The sequence below is a fragment of the Mustela lutreola genome, chromosome 4, assembly GCF_030435805.1.
Source record: "Mustela lutreola isolate mMusLut2 chromosome 4, mMusLut2.pri, whole genome shotgun sequence".
Taxonomy (NCBI): domain Eukaryota; kingdom Metazoa; phylum Chordata; class Mammalia; order Carnivora; family Mustelidae; genus Mustela; species Mustela lutreola.
Genome location: NC_081293.1, coordinates 3852379 through 3871209, shown reverse-complemented (window position 1 = coordinate 3871209; position 18831 = coordinate 3852379).

The window sequence follows — 18831 nt, the reverse complement described above, 5'->3', positions numbered from 1 at the left end:
TGGCAGTCTCTCCTTCTAATTTGGAACCAAATATTTAAACAACCGTTGCCTGCAGACCCTGAAAGAGCCAGAGTAAGGTTGTAAGGTGCTGGCACTAGAGGAGCAGGTTTGCAGAAAGACAAGAAGTTCGGGTCGGGGCTGCACCAGCCCCCCGGGGTCTTCTGGTTTTTTATCGATTATGTGTTTGTTCCTGAGGTCAGGGAGGGCTGTGGCGACATCAGATTTTTATGTGGTCTCTCTTGTTCTTCTATTCCTCATCTTTGAGTCGGGAGGAATCAAAAATTCCCCTATTAAAACTCTTCTCTGTGGCCCAGTGAATTTATGAAACCGAGAATAGAAACGTGCAGGATAATTTCATCTCTGCAAAAACAGTCCCTGTTGCGTTGCTGTTGAGCTGGGCAGGGGGGTCCTCGCAGGCCTTGGGGCGGAGCGCCCCTGTCACAGTGTCCGTCTCCCCAGAAGAAGGGATTTCTGGATGCCAGAGGAAATGGTTTTGTGTGTAGGAAGTCAAATGAAAACACTCCGGATGGTCTTAATAGATGAGCAAATATTTTGCAGGACATTTGTCTGTTTACTTTGCATTAACCACAAAATGCCTGTAGGGGGAGTTTTCTTATTACTCTTTTTTGAGTCTCTAAACACAGAGTAATTTGGGGGTTTTCTGTTTCCTGACTAATCCACTTCTGCTGTGTTTTGCTTTGGGCTTCAAATATGTTTGCCCCGACAGTCACTGCTCCCCATTTCTAAAGGCTGGCCTCGGAGCATCTCAGATTGTGACCAAGGACAAAAACATCTGTGGGGCTCAGAGGATTCGGGGGAAACACGGGGAGGGGGGAATGGAGGGTGATTTGGAAGCAATCATCGGGCATCAGCAGGGTCAGGGAGAGAGCACAGCCCGTGATGCCAATGGTCCTGGACACAGGAGCCCTCCCTGCTCGCTGGAGAGCCCCTCCACCCAGTTAAGGTCCTGGGGAGGAGGCAGGACAGATGGAAAGTGAAGCTCTGGGGGCTCTGCTAGGTCCGGAGGCTCTGCCCTGCCTTCCCTGTGTGGCCTGGAGGAGGAAGCCGGGTGAGGATGGTAAGCGGAGGGTTCTGGAGCTAGAAGCCCTGCGCCCCTTTAACAAGCCATGACCTATGACCCTCTGACCATCTCCACTGTCAGAGGCCAGAAGGATCTCTCTGCAATGTCAGAGGATGAGACAGAGAGAATGAGGCTCCACCTGTGAAATAGAAGAGTGAAGAAATGAGGTGAGCTAGGTCCGCGGAGAAGGCAGAACGCTCCTCGAGCTCGGGACTCCCACCGAGCACAGAAACGGCAGGGCGCCCACTGGATGCACCTGCCAGAGAGGACGCAGGGGCTCTCCCTGGCCTTCATGCACGTCGGCACAGCTCCCTCCACAGCACGCGTGGGAGCCTGGGGCGGCCTGCCCTGGAGGGCCAGTACCTTTTAAGGCTTGCCCCCGTGGTTGGGGCGCCTGGGTGGCCCAGCGGGTTAAGTGGGTTAAGTGGTTAAGCCTCTGCCTTAGGCTCAGGTCATGGTCTTAGAGTCCTGGGATCGAGCCCCACATCGGGCTCTCTGCTCAGAGGGGAGCCTGCTTCCCGCTCTCTCTCTGCCTGCCTCTTGGCCTACTTGTGATCTCTGTCTGTCAAATAAATAAATAAAATCTTAAAAACAAAACAAAACCAAAAAAAAGTCTTGCCCCCAAGGGCCAAAGCAAGTCCAAGCCTGCGCCCGTGTGGAGAGCTGCTCCCCCTTCAATGAGAAGACCTGTGAAGTCACATGACAGAGGACACGGTCGAGGGAAGGCGAACACTGAGGCTCTGATAGAGCTGACCCCGTCAGTGGTGGTCGGGCTGTGGCAGAAGAGAGACTTCTGTACTCGGCAGGGGGAGGAGGCCCTGGAAACACGGTTTTGGAGCCAGTTTGGGCATGTCCGTCACAATTTTAAAATGCATATATCTCTAACAAGGCATTCATCATGTAGGTATATCTACCCCAAACAGCAAGAGCTGTGCAGAATGGTTTGTAGAAGGGAAAAACTAAGTCCAAATCAAGAAGCAACCTGAACTTGACAAGGGATTGTTTAAGTAAAAATATAATATACACCTAAGATAGAGCACGAAGGGCCATCATGGAAAACCAGGCAGATCTGTCTGTGATGACGCAGAGTGAGCTTTGTGATATTTTGCAAAGGGAAACTAAGCTAAAGAGTGGTGTTTTATTTTATTTTTCATTATTTTATATTTCTTAAAGTTTTTTGTTGTGGTGGTGTTTATTTGAGAGAGAGAGATAGAGCGATTGAGCACATGTAGGGGAAGGGGCAGGCAGAGGGAGAAGCAGACTCTCCACTGAACAGGGAGCCCATGTGGCGCTCGATCCCAGGACCCTGAGATCATGACCTGAGACAAAGGCAGATGCTTAATCCAATGAACCACCCAAGTGCCCAAGAGCACTGTTTTAGTATGACCCTATTTGTATAAAAATAAACAGTATGCTTATGGGTATGAAGTAAACTGTTGCCAGTAGTTGTCTCTGGAAAAGGAAGCGCAAGGTGGGCAGTAGAAAGCAGATTAGGTTTTCATTTTTTACTTTTCTGTGCTTTTTGATTTTTTTTCTCCCAAGTGCATGTATAACTTTTCTGAACAACAACAACAACAACAAAAATGGTTTGGTAACAGTTCTGTATTTATTTTGAAGCCTCAGCAATGTAGAAGCAAGCATTTCTCAGAATCTTGGCGTTTTTACTGCTGAAGTCTGTGTCTTCAGCTGTAACCGCGCTGTGACTTGGGAGCTTGAATTCAGTCCGTCCACACTGAAGAGAAACACTTGAGCCCTAGTAAGCAAAGACATAGCCTGATGTGCTGTACACTCCTGATGTCTGGGTTCCACTTGCCTGGTTAGCATATCAGAAACTTCTCTCAACCTACAGAACCAGGAATGCATTACAAAGAGAGGCACAAAGGCAAGCGAGATCTCGATTTCATTGTTTCTTACTGTGATCCTTACTTCGGGCAGGAGCCTCCTTTTTTTAACTTTTTTTCCCCCACCGTGTAAAAGATCGTACCCACTTCCCCTCTTTGTTGTACTGAATTCTCCCTGACCCCACGAGATGTGCACGGCCCTACCCCCTGGAAGAAGGAAATGTCTGTTGCATGGTCAACTTGCCCAGACCTGTGTTAAGATTTTCTTCTGAATTGGCCAATCTTCAACAGGCAACGTGGTTATCATTTCCTTTTTCTTGGAACATTTTCTTTGTGTTTTCTTGACAGCAACTCTTTGAGTTTTTCTCCATCTCCATTTGGTAGCTTCTCCTTCTGACTCTCTTGGCTGCCACTTCCTGCTCTGCCAGACTTCCAGAATCTGCTTCTCTTCTCCGTTGCCCTTCTCCTGGTTCCCATGCAGTCTACTGGCTGTGTGCGTCATACACACATGGACACTTCCCAGTTTCTGTTCTCCCTGCTCTCGATCCGACTTCGGGAATCAGACTTCCTTCTTCAATTTCCTCCCCATCCTCTCCATGTCATACGAATCTCAAACTGTGGGTTCTCACGGCATAAAACTCTACGTGTTCCCCGGTCGACAGCCGCTTCTCCAATTTTCCTGTTCCCAGCTCATAGCAACACCATCCACACGATTCCTCGGATCAAAAATCCAGCAAGCATCCTCGATTTCACTTTCTTCTTAACGTCCGTGGGTACAATGGAGCATCCTTAGTGGCTAGATCTTCGAAATATACTCCAGGTGGGTCCCCGCTGTGACATCCTGAGTCCGGGTCACGGTGACCTTTCACCTGGTAAACGTGACGTTTTACCTGTTCTCCTCACTCCAGCTCCTTCTGCTCACTTGCCTGGTCCTTGGAGCAACCGGGAACTACGTGCATAATATCTGACTTCAAGGTCTGGCAAAGACAGAGTAGTCACACTTGGCCTTATCCTTCACACTGTTTTTCTACTAAAAAACTTGAAAGAATGAATAAAGCAACTATCTAAAGAATCTGATTATTTTTTTTAAAGCAGGCCAAATAAGGAGAGAAATCAAGACTTGAAATGAATACCTAGTATCTAAATAAATCTAGAACTGTCATGGGTGTTTATAGAGAAAGACTCAGTAAGATGCAGATATACATTATTCACAAAATGTACTCTAGCTTCAACGCCATTCCAAAAATTATGCTAACAGGTTATTTCATTTTTAATAGAAATTTAATAGAGCTGATCTAAGTATAACACATATACTTATACATAGAATGGCCATAAACCTTCTGAATAAGGACAAGACGGCTGGGGGAGGGCAATACTGAGACTTGCCTTACCAGATTTCTATCTTATGGAAAAGTGTCAGGAAGCAAAAAGTGGCACTTTCATGAGACAAATAGCCAATTTTTCAAATAGCCAGTGGAGTATAATGGAGAATCAGAAACTGACACCCAGCAATATGGAGACCTCGATGGGGCAGGCACTCTGGATCAGTGAGGAAAGAAGGAGCTATTTAGTAAAACACTCATGGGCCCACTATTGTTTTCATTGAAAAGAAGGCAACTTGATCCCTACCTCACAGCCTACTCAAAAATCAAGTCCATGTGTCTTTAGGACTTAAGGATAGTCCCTTGTCTTCTGAAATTCCTTAGCTTTCTCTCTCTCTTTTTTTTTTTAATTTATTTTTTATTTATTTTCAGCATAACAGTATTCATTATTTTTGCACCACACCCAGTGCCCCATGCAATCCGTGCCCTCTATAATACCCACCACCTGGTAACCCAACCTCCCACCCCACCCTGTCCCTTCGAAACCCTCAGATTATTTTTCAGAGTCCATAGTCTCTCATGGTTCACCTCCCCTTCCAATTTCCCACAACTCCCTGCTTTAGCTTTCTTTTTCTCATTTGTGACCTACAGGTAGAAAGACAGGTAGAGAGGTAGAAAGTAAGACACAAAATACAAATGCCCTAGAGGAAAAGATTGATATTCTGAACTATATTTCATTAAGAACTTCAATTCATCAAAATATATAGGGAAGGTGTGAAAATTCAAGTCATAAACTGGGAAAAATATTCACAAAACATATATGTGTAGAAGAATTAATATCTGGAATACTGAAGGATTCCCACAAATCAATAAGGAAAAGACAACAGATTCAATAGCGAAATATGCAACAGACATGAGGGGGCATTTTCCTGAAAAGGGAACACAAAAGCAACTGAACATGTGAAACAAAGGTCAACTTCATTAGAAATCAGAATGCTGCAGATGTGAAAATCCCAATGAGGTGTACTTTTCCATTTACTAGCTGGGCAAAATTTAAAAGTTTGATAGTACCCAGTGTTGGTTAAGGCTGTGAATCATAAGGGTTTTTCTTCACTGCTGGACCAAGTACAATTAGTAATAACCACTTTGCCAAATAATTTGACATTATTTTATAAATGAGTATTTGATCAAATAAGTCCACTCTTAGATATATGGCAGCACCTTTTGCATATATTTGCGTATTCAAACAAGTATCATTCCTACTGGAAAAACCAGAAAATACCTCAATTTCATCAATAAGAAAATAGATAAGGAAATTGTCTTAAATTGGACAATTGTCAGGGTGCCTGATTGGCTCAGTCTGTTAAGCATATGACTCTTGGTTTTGGCTCAAGTCATAATCTCAGGGTCATGAGTTTGAGCTCCACATCAGGCTCTGTGTTTGGCATAGAGCCTGCTTAAGATTCTCTCTCTTCTTCTACCCCTAATCCACTGCCATCCTCTAAAAAATAAAATTGGGCCATTGTCTTAAAATGGACTTTTGTAAAGCAATGGGAATTCAGTTGCAAGTGATAGTATGAATCAGTTCCACAAATATAATGCAATGAAGTTCTAGAAATGTATGTAGAATATAATGTGATTTTCTAAGGCTCAGAAATACGTAGAGTTAAACAGTATATTGTGTAAGCATACATACATAATGATATAACTATTTAAATAAACAGGAAAGGAGTAATAGATACAAATAATAGTAACATATATTTCAGGGTAGAAGTAACTTCTGAGGGCAAGGGAACTGGGATAGAGGAGGTCTATATAGCAGGGACAAAGATTTTGGTTTAAATTTAGTGTGGGTTCATAAGTCTAAATTTTATTATGATGCTTCATATTTTATGTACACACTGTAAATAGTAATTTTTCAAAAGAAATACACACCATGTGATTCTGGACTACCATTAAAAATGTCTTGTACATTTAGCACTGAGCTTCCTGCTGGCCAAAGAGAAGAGGGAATAAGCTCAGTTCAGGAGTTACTTTGTGAACCTAAAGTGATACGTGGTGTTCAGGAGGAAGAGTGCCTGTCAGGTAGTGAGGATCAAGTAATGTCTGAACAAATGTATTTTCTCTCAAATGAAAACATTGCTTAATAGGAATAACATTTAATACAAATTATTTGTCCAGTTTCTCGTTGACACATGAACTTCACAAATCATCCTCACGATCTTCTTCCCCCAGATGCTCTAGCTGCTTTTGTCCAAAGGCCCAAGTAGCTGATGGTGAATCCAGAAAGGACCCAGATCTAGAATGTGCTCATCAGTGAGGGGCACATCTGGCCACCTCCCGGCGTTCACAGATGGCAGTCCCTGGATGCCATCACCCAGTTATTCTGCTAATATTTGCCACAAAAATGTTTGTTTGAATGTATCTTATCAAAGTAATGTTTGTATTCTGGATTAGTCAATGCTTGGCTAAAGATTTGTATAATCAGCTTATTTTAAGATTAATTCATTAAAAAAACCTTTGCAAATTCCTATTATCACTTAATTTGTATAAAGATATTAACTATATTTTAACAGTGCAATTAAGATTAATATGGGCTCTAAAACCATAAGGTCAAGTAAACATGAATTGGATGACATTCCAAATAGTCGTTTCTGATCCTCAGATATTATTATGCAGCCCAGACCTTGTGGGTTTGCGGAACAGCAAAAAGGTCAGAAGTGGAATAAAATGAATATTCTCCAACTGTTCTGTGCCGAGGAGATCACCTGCTCGTTCATCACTCTGGGTCTGAGAGCTGGCAGAGGATCCCGAGACTGCAGGAGGATGGATGGAGCCCCAGAAGGGGACCCTCCTTCAGGCAGACAGGAAGCTGGGATGCATTCCTATGGCCCAGGCTCTCCCAGTCCCAATTCTCTCCAGAACTTTTTTTCCGGAGGTGGATACCTGATGGCACCTCTTAGTGGCAGAAAGCTAGCCTTCACCCCTTTGAGACATGCAGGCTGCCACCAGCCACACACTCTGGGATCATTTCTTTCCAGATCATAATACCTGGCATGAGCTTTTCAAATATTTTGATGGAAGCTAGCAGTGCTTTAATTATTACATCAACTAGATGGCAACCCTCCCCTGCTGTAAAGGGTTGAATGTTGATCCCCCAAAATATACAGCTACGTCCTAATCCCCACTACCTGTGAGTGTGACCTTATGTGGAAAAAGGGTCTTTGAAGATGGAATTGGGTTCAGGATTTTGAGAGGAGAGTATCCTGGGTTATCTTCATGGGTCCTGCATCCAATGGCAAGTTCCTTCCAGCAGACAGGAGAGAAGACCGTGTGAAAAGAGAGGCAGAGGTTGGAAGGGGGCAGCTGTAAGCCTGGAGCTACCTGTACCTAGAAGAGGCAGGGAAGGAGCCTCCCCTAGAACCTTCTGAGGATTTCCCCTTGGCTCCCAGAACTGTAGGAGTACACACTGTTGTTGTTTTAAGCCACTCAGTTTGTGGTACTGTGTGGTAGTTCCAGCAGATTAATATGCCCCCAAAATAGGTCTTACTTTTCCTCATAAATCAATTTCTTATAAAAAAAAGTCATAGAGTCTATGCATCTGGGTTTTAAAACTCACTCAGTGGATCTGATCATGTCTACCTCCCTCTTGGACAACACATGTGGTTTGACTCACCCAAGTTAGGGAAGTTGGTCAACGGACAACGCTTTCGTTAGAATCTTTAAAAAGTGTGTAAGTTGAATGCTGCTTATTACAACAAGTTCCCATTGGCCTCATTCTCACTATAATTGCTTTGTTTTCTCTACTCTGATGGTATTGGGGACGGGGTATCAGCCTTTCCCTCTCTGGTTTCTTTTGACCAATTATGCTGCACCATCACCAGGAAGAGGTACCAGGTCTGGCCCTCCAGTTGGGTTTCTTTTTCCCCCAATCTGGAAGGAAGACAGACAATCAGACACATGGACATCTCATGCAGTGATTAGCGCTACAACAAATGCATGGACACAATGTCTTGCTGGTGTGTGGGAAGGAACCATATCTTCTGTCTAGGGCCATGCTGTGAACAGAGATTTCCGCACTGTTGGCAGGTTCTTATTTGTGCTGGACAGTGCTTGCCCCTCCCTAACACTCTCCACATGTGCGTGCTGAACCCTTAAAATGTGGCCAGTGCCATCAAAAACTGCATTTCAGTTTATTCAATTTTAATTAATATAAACTTAAACACCCGTATCTGGAGAGGGTTATTGGAGGGGGCATCTACACTGAACCTCCAGGTGGGCACTTTGGCATTCCAGACATTGCCTGGGACATTTCTGGATACAGCTCCAATGACCCTTAATGGGTAATGAAGAGGATACATTTCTAATCCATCCATGAGTCTCAAGGAATGAATCCAGGAAAATCAATGATAATCTTTAATCAAGAGGCCATGTATCTTTTCAAGGTCACAAGAATATACGTGCTGGAAAGTATCCAGTTCCACTGCCCATTGGGTAATTTCCAGCCACTTATGCTCTTTTATGTGAGCTAGAGATGCTGATTTCCAGTCCACCATCCCCAAGGGGGACACAGACCTTCCCCGCACCTGAGCCAGGAATAAAACAAGGCCCACAGACATCAGAGGGCATCCCTTTACACCTGTCCATAAGAAATATGATGCCAAGGTATCCAAAACAGGAAAGCTGGGTCAACAGAAATGTGTAAGAGTGGCCAAGAACATCCAAACCTGTATCAGATGTGGGTGCTTCCAAAGGGAATGCAAACAGAACAAATTGTTAACACAATCAATAATGACTTTAGCAATAAAGTCATTAAATAAACATTTAGCAATGTTTTATGTAGTGAAATCACAGGGACTAGAAAAATCCCTATTCCCAAGTAATTTATATGAGATGTTTTTAAGTCACAAGAGGGTCAGTTCAATTTAGAGATCACACTTGGATTCATGGAGTTGGCAACTTAAACATGGCTTCCTATCCTTTCACTCAACTCCAAGCTACCTGGCTTTCCTGAAGAGTACGTGACCTCAGGTCCCACAGGAGGTTCTGGGATTCATGCTGGGTGGAACAAAACAGGGTTTATTGCCAAGAGTGTGGATTCTCTTGTTAGAGGGAGGATTGGAGCAAGAGAACTCTGGGAAAAATTTGGTCTATCGTGTCAATGGCCTTGACGTATGTCATTATTAGACCTGATTCATTAATTCACTGCACACTTATGTCCAGGGAGATGTTTGATGGTTAGACTGGGCTCTCTCTGCCTCTGAGTCTGACTAGGCAGGAAGGAGTATTTCTCCTCCTTTTTTCACAGGAGGAGAGGCAGAGAGACCTGTTGTTACATTGCTGGCTCACAATGGCTGAAAGGACTTGCATTTCACCACCGAGATACCATAGCACGTAAAGTATGCTGGCAATGAGAATGAATCCGAAGGAACTGACAAAGACGAATGACAATCCCACTGAGAAGAGAGAGGGAAAAGGAAGATAAAAGTTAGTTAGCAGAGCACATGCTCAGCTTGGCTTACGCTCTAGAAAATGACCCCGGTACTGTTTGGAACCTTGGTGTCACCGGTGGGAACCAGCCTCCTTCCTTTCCTGTATTCCCATGACAGTATTATTCTGGGCTCTCTTTGTCTTCTGATCTGTTGTCCTCCAAAGATCTATGCACTCTGTCCTTGGAAAACCTTCTCCATTGTAGATGAGTTGCCCCACACTCCCAGCTTCTCCCCTTCCTGCCTTACCTGAAACACTTTCAATCTTTTCCTATACTATCACCTCACCCTCAGCATTCTTAAAAGGGTCATTCTGGGTGCTTAATTTCCTACCATGCAAATATTTTATGTTCAAGGTAGACTTGTTGTTCCCTTCTTTCTCTATGTTGTTTACAAAGATATTTTAAACATGAAGACACAGAAATGCTGAAAGTGACATAATAGACCCAAGAAAATCATAGAAATACTGAGCTGTGTAGTTTGTGGACCTGTAGTACCAGATTGTTAGACTTCCAGGTAAGGAATATAATGGGAGTGAAAAGGGGATATTTAATGTAAATGAAAGGATTAATTCAATAGAAAGATGTAACAATTCTATACATTTACTTATTAGAAAATCTTCAAAAAATACAGAACTAAAAGAAAAAAAAACACAATGGCATTGGGCAATTTTTAATACTCATGAATGGAAGGATATTAGAAAAGCATCAGTAAGGATACAGAAGATTTGAAAGATAACACTAAACGCCTACACTACATCAACCTATGGAACACTGCATCACACATTTAACTCTTATTTAGTAAAATAGACCAGAATCTGGGCCAGAAAGCAAGTGTCAACAAGTTCCAAAAGACTGAAATCATAAAGTCTATGTTCTTTGGCCACTGTGAAGTTATATTAAACTCAGTAACAGAAAAAAGACAAAGAATCTTTAAATTCCCAAAGAATTGGGAAAAAGACATAATTATAAAGAATGTATGAATTTAAGAATACATTACAACAGAAACCAAGAAATAAAAGTATATACACACATATATGTATGTATATATATTTATACATATACTGCATCTATCTATATATTTATATGAGCTTAAAGTCAATGCTCTCAGCCTCCAATTTAAGAAGTTAGAAAAAGAACAGAAAATTAAGCCCAAATAAAGTAGAAAAAATAAATAATAATAATATAAACAGAAATCAATAAAATATAAAACAAATTTATAATACAGATACGAATAAAATGTTGATTTTTTTTAAGAGTAATTTTTTAAGAGTAATAAAATTGATGAATCCCTTGTAAGACATAAAAAGAGAGAGAAATATAAATTGCCAATATCAAGAATAAAATTTAGGACAGATCCTTCAGAAATCCAAAGAATATTAAGGGGATTAAAAACTTTATGCCATTAAGTTTGAAAATTTAGATAAAATGGATACTTTCTTTAAAAATCCTGTTTAGAGAAACTGACACACATGAAAATAGAAAATTTCCATAATGCTGCATCTTTTAAAGAAAACGTATCAACAATAAAAATTTTCCCACAAATAGAATTCCAAGCGACTATAGCTTTATTTCACTTTTACCAAATATTTTGAAGAGAAATTAGTTATATCTTAAGCAAAATCTCACAAGGAGCGACTTGATGAGATCAATATAACCTTGAAGCCAAACATGACAAGGACATGACATGAAAGGAAAACCACAAGATGATATTATACATGAACAAATGCACAAAAATTCTAAATAAATATTAGCAAATTAAACCCAATAGTATATAAAAAGAATGATATATCCTAAACAAGTGGGATTTTCTTTTCAAATTCAACAAAATATAAAATTGTTTTAAATATCAATAATTAATGTAATTCACTACGTTAACAAAACCAAAGAGAAAAATCTACAATAATGTCCGTAGATGCAAAAAAAGGGGCACCTGGGTGGTTCAGTTGGTTGAATGGCCTAATCTTGGTTTTAGCTCAGGTCATGATCTCAGGGTCCTGGAATCAAGCCTCAAGTTGGGGTCAAGTTGGAATCTCTGCTTGATATTCTCTTTCCCTCTCCCCGCCCCACTGCAGGTGCTCTCTTCCATTCTCTAAAATAAATAAATAAATAAATAAATATCTTAAAAATATATAAAAATACAGAAAATGGATTTTGTAACATTAAATACCTATTCCTGATAAAATATATGAACAAATTAAAAATAGAAAAAAAATCCATAGTCCAATAAATGGCCCATATAAAACAAAACAAAATAAACAAAAGAAAAAGAACATATAGCTAACATAATACTTAATGGTAAACTATTGAATGCTTTCCCTGAGGTTAAGAATAAGACAAGGATGTACAACATCACCACTTCTATTTAATATTGTACTAAAGATCCTAGTTCAATACGGTAACTAAGTCTTTAAAAATCCTAATAAAATTGTAGAAGAAAAAACTAAAATTTCTTATATAGATAGCACGATTGTGTTTATATAACTTTGAAAAGAATCTGCCAAGAAATTATTAACAACAGGTGAATTTACTAAAGTTGCTGGATATAAGGCCAATATACAAAGTTGATTCTATCTATGTACTAGAAACAAATAAATGAAAAATAAAAATTTAAAAATACCATCAAAAACCATATCAAAAATATGAAATGCCTAATAATAATTTTGAAATATATGCAAGTCCTCTGCACTGAAAATTATAAAACATTACTGAAATAAATCAAAGAAGTTCTAGATAAATGGGAGATATGCTATGTTCATAGATTAAGTGACTTAATATTCTTTATATGTTCATTTTGATCCATATGATTTTAGTTCTAATGAAATTTCAATCAAAATGCCAACAGTTTTTTTTATGGGTAAGGAAATTAATACATGAAAAATTACATAGATAAAGAAAACATTAAAGAATATGTTGAAGGAAAATTTATATAATGTAGTGATCGAAATGCAAAGGACCTAGGAAAATCAAGGAGTAGAAAACTGGAGGATTTACCCTATAGGATACCAGGACTTTTTATAAAGTTATGATGATTACGTCAGTATGTTATTTGTACAAAGACAGACAAATGGATCAATTTGTGACATAATACCTATTGCAATTCAGTAGGGAAAGGAAGATCTTTTTCAGTAAATACACTATATTAAAAATGACCTTGGCCACTATCTGACCAAATCCCTCCTGCCAAAAAAAAATTCAAGGGTGATCATAGACTAAATGCTGAATGTGACCTTTTTGGGAAATAAGGTTTGTATGGAGGTAATCAAGGTAAAATTATATCTTTAGGGTAAATCCTAATTCAGTATGGCTGGCATCCTTAAAAAAGAGGAGATTTGGACACAGACCTAGACATGGATAGAGGGGAAACTGGGTGAAGAAACACAGGGAAAAGATCATGTGAAGATGGAAGCAAAGATTGGAACAAAGCTGCCAGAAGACAAGGGACATCTGGGGCTAGGAGAAGCTTCAGGAGGCAAGGGAGAATCCTTCTCCTACAGGGAACATAACCCTGCTGACACATTGATTTTGGGCTTCTACCATCCCAAATGGTAGACAACAAACTTCTGTTGTTCTGTGTCACCCTATTTACAGTACGTTGTTACCGTAGCTTTTGGAAACTAATACACAGTAAAGGGAAAGAGTGATACATTGTACTTTACTAAAGTCAGAACTTCTGTGTATGAAGCCATCCCGTTAAGAGTAAGTCATGTAAAAGGGCTGATATTTGCAATAAGTTTACCTAGCGAAGGACACAGCTCCAGACTATTTAAAGATATTCCTGCATTTGAATTAAAAAAACAAAAGGAACAAACTTGGAAACTGGCAAGAATTTTGAATACAACTTCCATAAATGTGCACATTAAAATGGCCAGTCATCATATAAAATATGCATCATATCCCTTATCATTAAAGAAATGAAAATTTTAAAGTAAGACACAACTATCCATTCAGTAGAATGGCTGTAATTAAAAAAGATACATTAATTTTATTAGATGCTGGTGAGTGTGCAGAATAAATAGACCTATTCCATTTCTGGTGGGAGTGTAAATTGGTACCATCTTGGAAACGATTTGACCAAATCTACTAAAACCGAGCATACATAGACCCCATGATCCAGTTATTCCACAAGGTATAGAGTCAACTGAAGTGAGTGCTTATATTTACCAAAAGACGTGTATGAGATGGTTCAAAATAGCTTTATTTGTGAGAGCCTCCCCAAATGGGAAACAGACCAAATGTCCATCAAGAGTTGAATACGTGATTGAGTCATTGTACCTTCATATAGTAGAATGAGAAAGGATGCCATAGAAGTGACTCCTGATAGGTATGATGCTGTATGAAGGAGATATGACACCAAAGATCACATACTTGATCCTCCATTTGTATGAAGTTGGTCCAGGCCAGGTCCCTCCATGAGGGTGGAAGTCAAGACAGGGGTTAGTTCTTAGGGATGGCATTAGTGTAGGGGGTATACTCTTCCATTCCATCTGAGTAGTGGTTATATTGCTGGCTGGAAATGTATCAAGATATCTTTATCACGATATATAAATCAGATTTATGCATTGTACCAAATATAAGATAATTCTCCAAAAATATAAGAAAGCAAAAAAAAAAGTATCAGGTAATAATCAAGTAAAGTGTCATAAGGAAACATTTTGAGAGGGAGTTAATTACCTTATCAGGTATCAGAACATATAAATTACTGTAATTAAATCACTTTGAGTAGGGACATAAGAACAGACAAAAACAGTGGAACTCATCAGAGAATCCAGTGACAGAGTGGTTGTGAATTTCAAACAATAGACAACTTATTAATTTTTAAGCACGTAGAAGTGTGCTCACATTTACCAAAGCCCTGGGTAAGTGCTAGTTAATCAATTAAAGTAAAAAAGACTAGATTCCTGTATATGATGATTTACTGTATCACAAACATTATACTTCAATTTTAGGAAAATAAATGCATTATTTAATATATAGAGATGTCTCCACTGCGTATGCTTTGAAAGTAAATTAAGTTGGCTATCTATTTCCATTTTACGTAACGTGAAAGCCAAAACAAGAGAAGCCTTACAAAATATCTAGAAGATAACAAGTTATTTAATGGCGAAGAAGAATTTCTTTTGCGAGATGTTCAGCAGTTTTAAGAAAAGATAGACCCACTTCACTGTATAAAATTTTAAAATATTGTAATAATGAAATATGAAAATAGTCAATAAAGAAAAAGTAGGTCTAGTAAAATTTCACAAAACAGATAGTGAATAAAGTTAATATTTATTATTTAACCTTATATATGTATTATATTTAATGCACATTATATATAATATATAAAGATGTAAAGATGCAATGTATGTAATATAATTTATATAATGATGATATGAAATAACTATTTATAATAATAAAAGCAGGGCTTCCTGAGGGGCTCAGTCAGTTAAGCATCTGCCTTTGGCTCCGGCGATGATCTAGGGGTCCTGGGATCGGGCCCCACATCAGGCTTCCTGCTCAGCGGAGAGTCTGCTTGTCCCTCTGCGTTCTCCCCACCCACCTGCTTGGGCTCTCTCTCTCTCTAGTCTTGCTCACTCTCTCAAATAAATGTAATCTTTAAAAACGTATAATAATAAAAGTAATATGTATTATACAACCTTATATATATCTTAGGAATATAAAGAGCTCTTAAATCTGACAAGAAAAAGACTAATAGAAATAAAGACCAAAAGTGTTCAGACTCTCTATAAGTACAGAAAAGCACATTGCAGCAGTGGTGAGACATGGCTTTTATCCTTTTAATGTTGGCAAAGGGAAAAAGTTAGATGCCCTTCCTGGCAAAAACATGGAAAGAAAAAGACTTTTGAATGAGAATAGCTTTCCTTTCTGTAAAGTGGTTGAGCCACATTTTTCAACATGAGGAATGGTGTGCCCTTCAACCCGGCAGGCCCTGGCTGGGGCCCGGGCGCCAAGGGTTCCCGACCAGGATTCTCCCACACTGTTCCCAGGACAGAGCCTTGGCAGCAAGACCAGGGCCCTGCACAGGGGTTGGGGGAGGCGGGAAACAAAAGCCGTCCTAAGAAGAGCGAGTCCGTCACACCAAAATCCCTGAGCTGAGCTGAATGACAAAAGAAGGTTGCAGAAGTCTCGAGTCCATGACATGGATGTAAACAAGGAACAAACCGTAGAACTCCGTATGTCCACACACACGAGCTTGCACAGGGCTCTGCGAGCTTGAAGAAGTGCACGGCTGCCGCGCGTGGGGTTGTTCCACGCGCTAGTGTGACATGGGGCGAGGAGGAGATGGAGGACGGAATCCAGTAAAAAGGACAGAAAAAGGACTCACATGAAAATGAAACAAACCACACATGCATGTTTTTTACCATCTTGTGCATGCATTTGTGTACTTACATGAGTGTGTAAATGTGATTGGTGTTAAAAAGTGGGACGGTGAGGTCAAGTCCACCTGGGCTCAGGTTATGCTGAGCTCCAGCACACAGTCAAGACTGTTAGGGGATCCTGAAATTCTTGTTCTGGGTCCCCCCGGGGAGTGCACAAAGTCCGTCCTCTGCTAGACGCGGGGGCCCAGAAGGGGGCTGAACAAAATGGAGCAGGTCTGAACCTGACCGAGCTGTGCCCTGCCCTTGTTGCTGGAACCTATGAGCGCGTGCGGACAGAGAATAAGGACCCCGCATGCCTCCCCCATCCGCCAAGAGTTAACTTGGGGGACACCAACAGCCCCAACTCCTGCGAGTGACTGTCCGCTCGGAGATCACTTTGTGGAGAAAAGCACAAATCATAAAAATAAGCAAATACATAAGAAACCAGAATGAGAGAAAGAGATGGCTTCAAGAATTAAACTTTTTCATATTTATTTTAAAATAAAACAACACACGCTCTTTGCAGAGTTATTTAAACAGCAGGAAACTGTAAGAAAAAGGAACAGTGTCCAGCAGAGAGATAAGAACTACTGATCGGTGGGTATGTAGCTTTCCTGACTTTATCAGTGTATCTTATATATATTCTATATTCCCACATGTATATATGTATATGTACGTATATATGCATTCTAAATAGAAACGAAATCATGCCGATACCTATCATTGAGCATTCTGCTTTTGGCTTGTTTGTTCCTAGGTAACAAACACTGGACATCCCTCTCGGGCAGGCCAGGTGGAACTGCCCGAGCCTTCCATATCCCTTATACGAATATGCAGTAACGTAGTCTTGAGGGATCTAAAATTTCAGTTCATTGAAATTTTTGTTTTTCCATATTCGATTGCGATGCTACCCTTGCACATATCTCTTAATGGTCTCACAGTAACACTTCTCTATGAAAGACATCTACGGGCATTTGCTTATAAAGCAAATTCATTCACAAATGTGCCTTCCCAAATGGTTCTACAAAAGCACAGTGTCCCAATGTAGGAAAACCACTGGTTTCACACAATCTGCTTTAAGAAAGTGTGTCATTGTGAGAGCCAAAGATCTTCGGCCCATTACGCTGAAAGTTTTTATTTCTTTGTTCCCTGTGAGGTTGAGTTTTTTCTGTCTGCTCAAACGGGGGAAGGTACAGCTTCTAGGCTCCAAAGTTCACCTCTTTTTACCATCAGCAAAAGATCAGGAAGATCAGAGAAGTGGCTCTGTACAAAATTAGTAATAAAATATCTCAGCATTAATGGCTTGACAATTTTTGGACTTCCTTGCAGGTAGAAAAAGAGTGAGATTTTATATTTTCTTCTTACTCTTTATACTGGTTTCTTTCTTTTTTTTTTTTCCCTTTCCTTTTCTTTTCCTTGTATTAGCTGATGGTTAGGATCACAAGGGGAAAAAAGCATGACCAAGATCTGTGCTCTTGGATGGGAGGGCTCTGATGGGAGCAGGATTGCCCTCCACATTCCGTGTTAATTGCAAGATTGGCTATGCATTTCTGGCAGATGGCCTTTACGGGGTCCACAGGTGTTTCTTCTATTTGTAGTTAGTTATTTTGTCTTAGGGTCTCTGCTTCTGGATCTGAGGGTCCTTCGTCATTCCGTCTCAGAGTCAGGGATGCTCTCAGCAGCTAAAGCTATCTGCAAATTTCAGCTGCCATCCGTTCAGTTCCAGAACTACCTGTCAGATCCCTGTGCCTGGCGGGCCCTGAGGATGCGGCGGCGAAGGCAGTGGCAGAGTTCTCTGTCCCCGTGGAGCTCACGGCACACCTGGAGTTCAAGAGCTGTATCTTTCCGTGGCAGCTGTGAGGGGATGTCCAAGGGGGCCCCAACCTCCCCGGGTCGGGGTAGGGTCGGTGGGGACCGGGCACAGGGGGCTCCCGCTGCACCTGCTCAGGCAGAACGGGCCATCGCTGCCTTAGGACCATTGTAGCAGTGAGAACGAAGCCGGAGTTTTCCCAGATTGATGATCCTCTGAATAATCGACCGGCAAGAGATTCCTGCTGCAGGTTCCGGATTTCTCAGGAACGCCTGGGATTTACCTCCTTCCGATGGCTTTATTTCTTCAGAAAACTCAGACCAACATCTGGGTGTACTCGGGCTCTCTGCTGGGCCACACTGTTGTTGAATTCTTTACGTAAAACCCACAATAGCTGTATTTCAGGGGGAGTGTCAGAGGCAGACATGGACGCCTGGCCCCTCGCCCTTCCAGGGACGACCCTCCACCTGCTCGGCCAACAGCCTCCAGCTCTTCCTTTGGCTCAACCTCACCTTTAAGGTCCCGGGAAGGCTCCTCGAAGGGCAGCTTCGGCCAGACCGCAAACCGGACAACCGGACAGGGCCCGACCTCTCTGCCCACAGCCAAGTCCTCGCTCCGCAGGCCGCTGGGGGACAGAGACTTGGTCAATGCTGAGTCACGATTTGATGGCTTCCCTGCCCGGTCCTGTCCTCTTCTTCCCCTTCACAGGGGACACCCCCGCCATGAACCTCAGCGTACCGATGTTCGCCTTTGGCTCTGTATCACAGAGACCCTGACCTGTGGGGAAACTAAGGCCCTGGAAGGGGCCACATTTGCTGCTTTGATATTTATTCTCAGCTGCCCTGGACTAGGCACAGAGTCAAATGTGTCCTCAAGTCCGCTCAGATCCTCCCACAGACTTCCCAGGGTTAGAAACTCCCCCTTCCT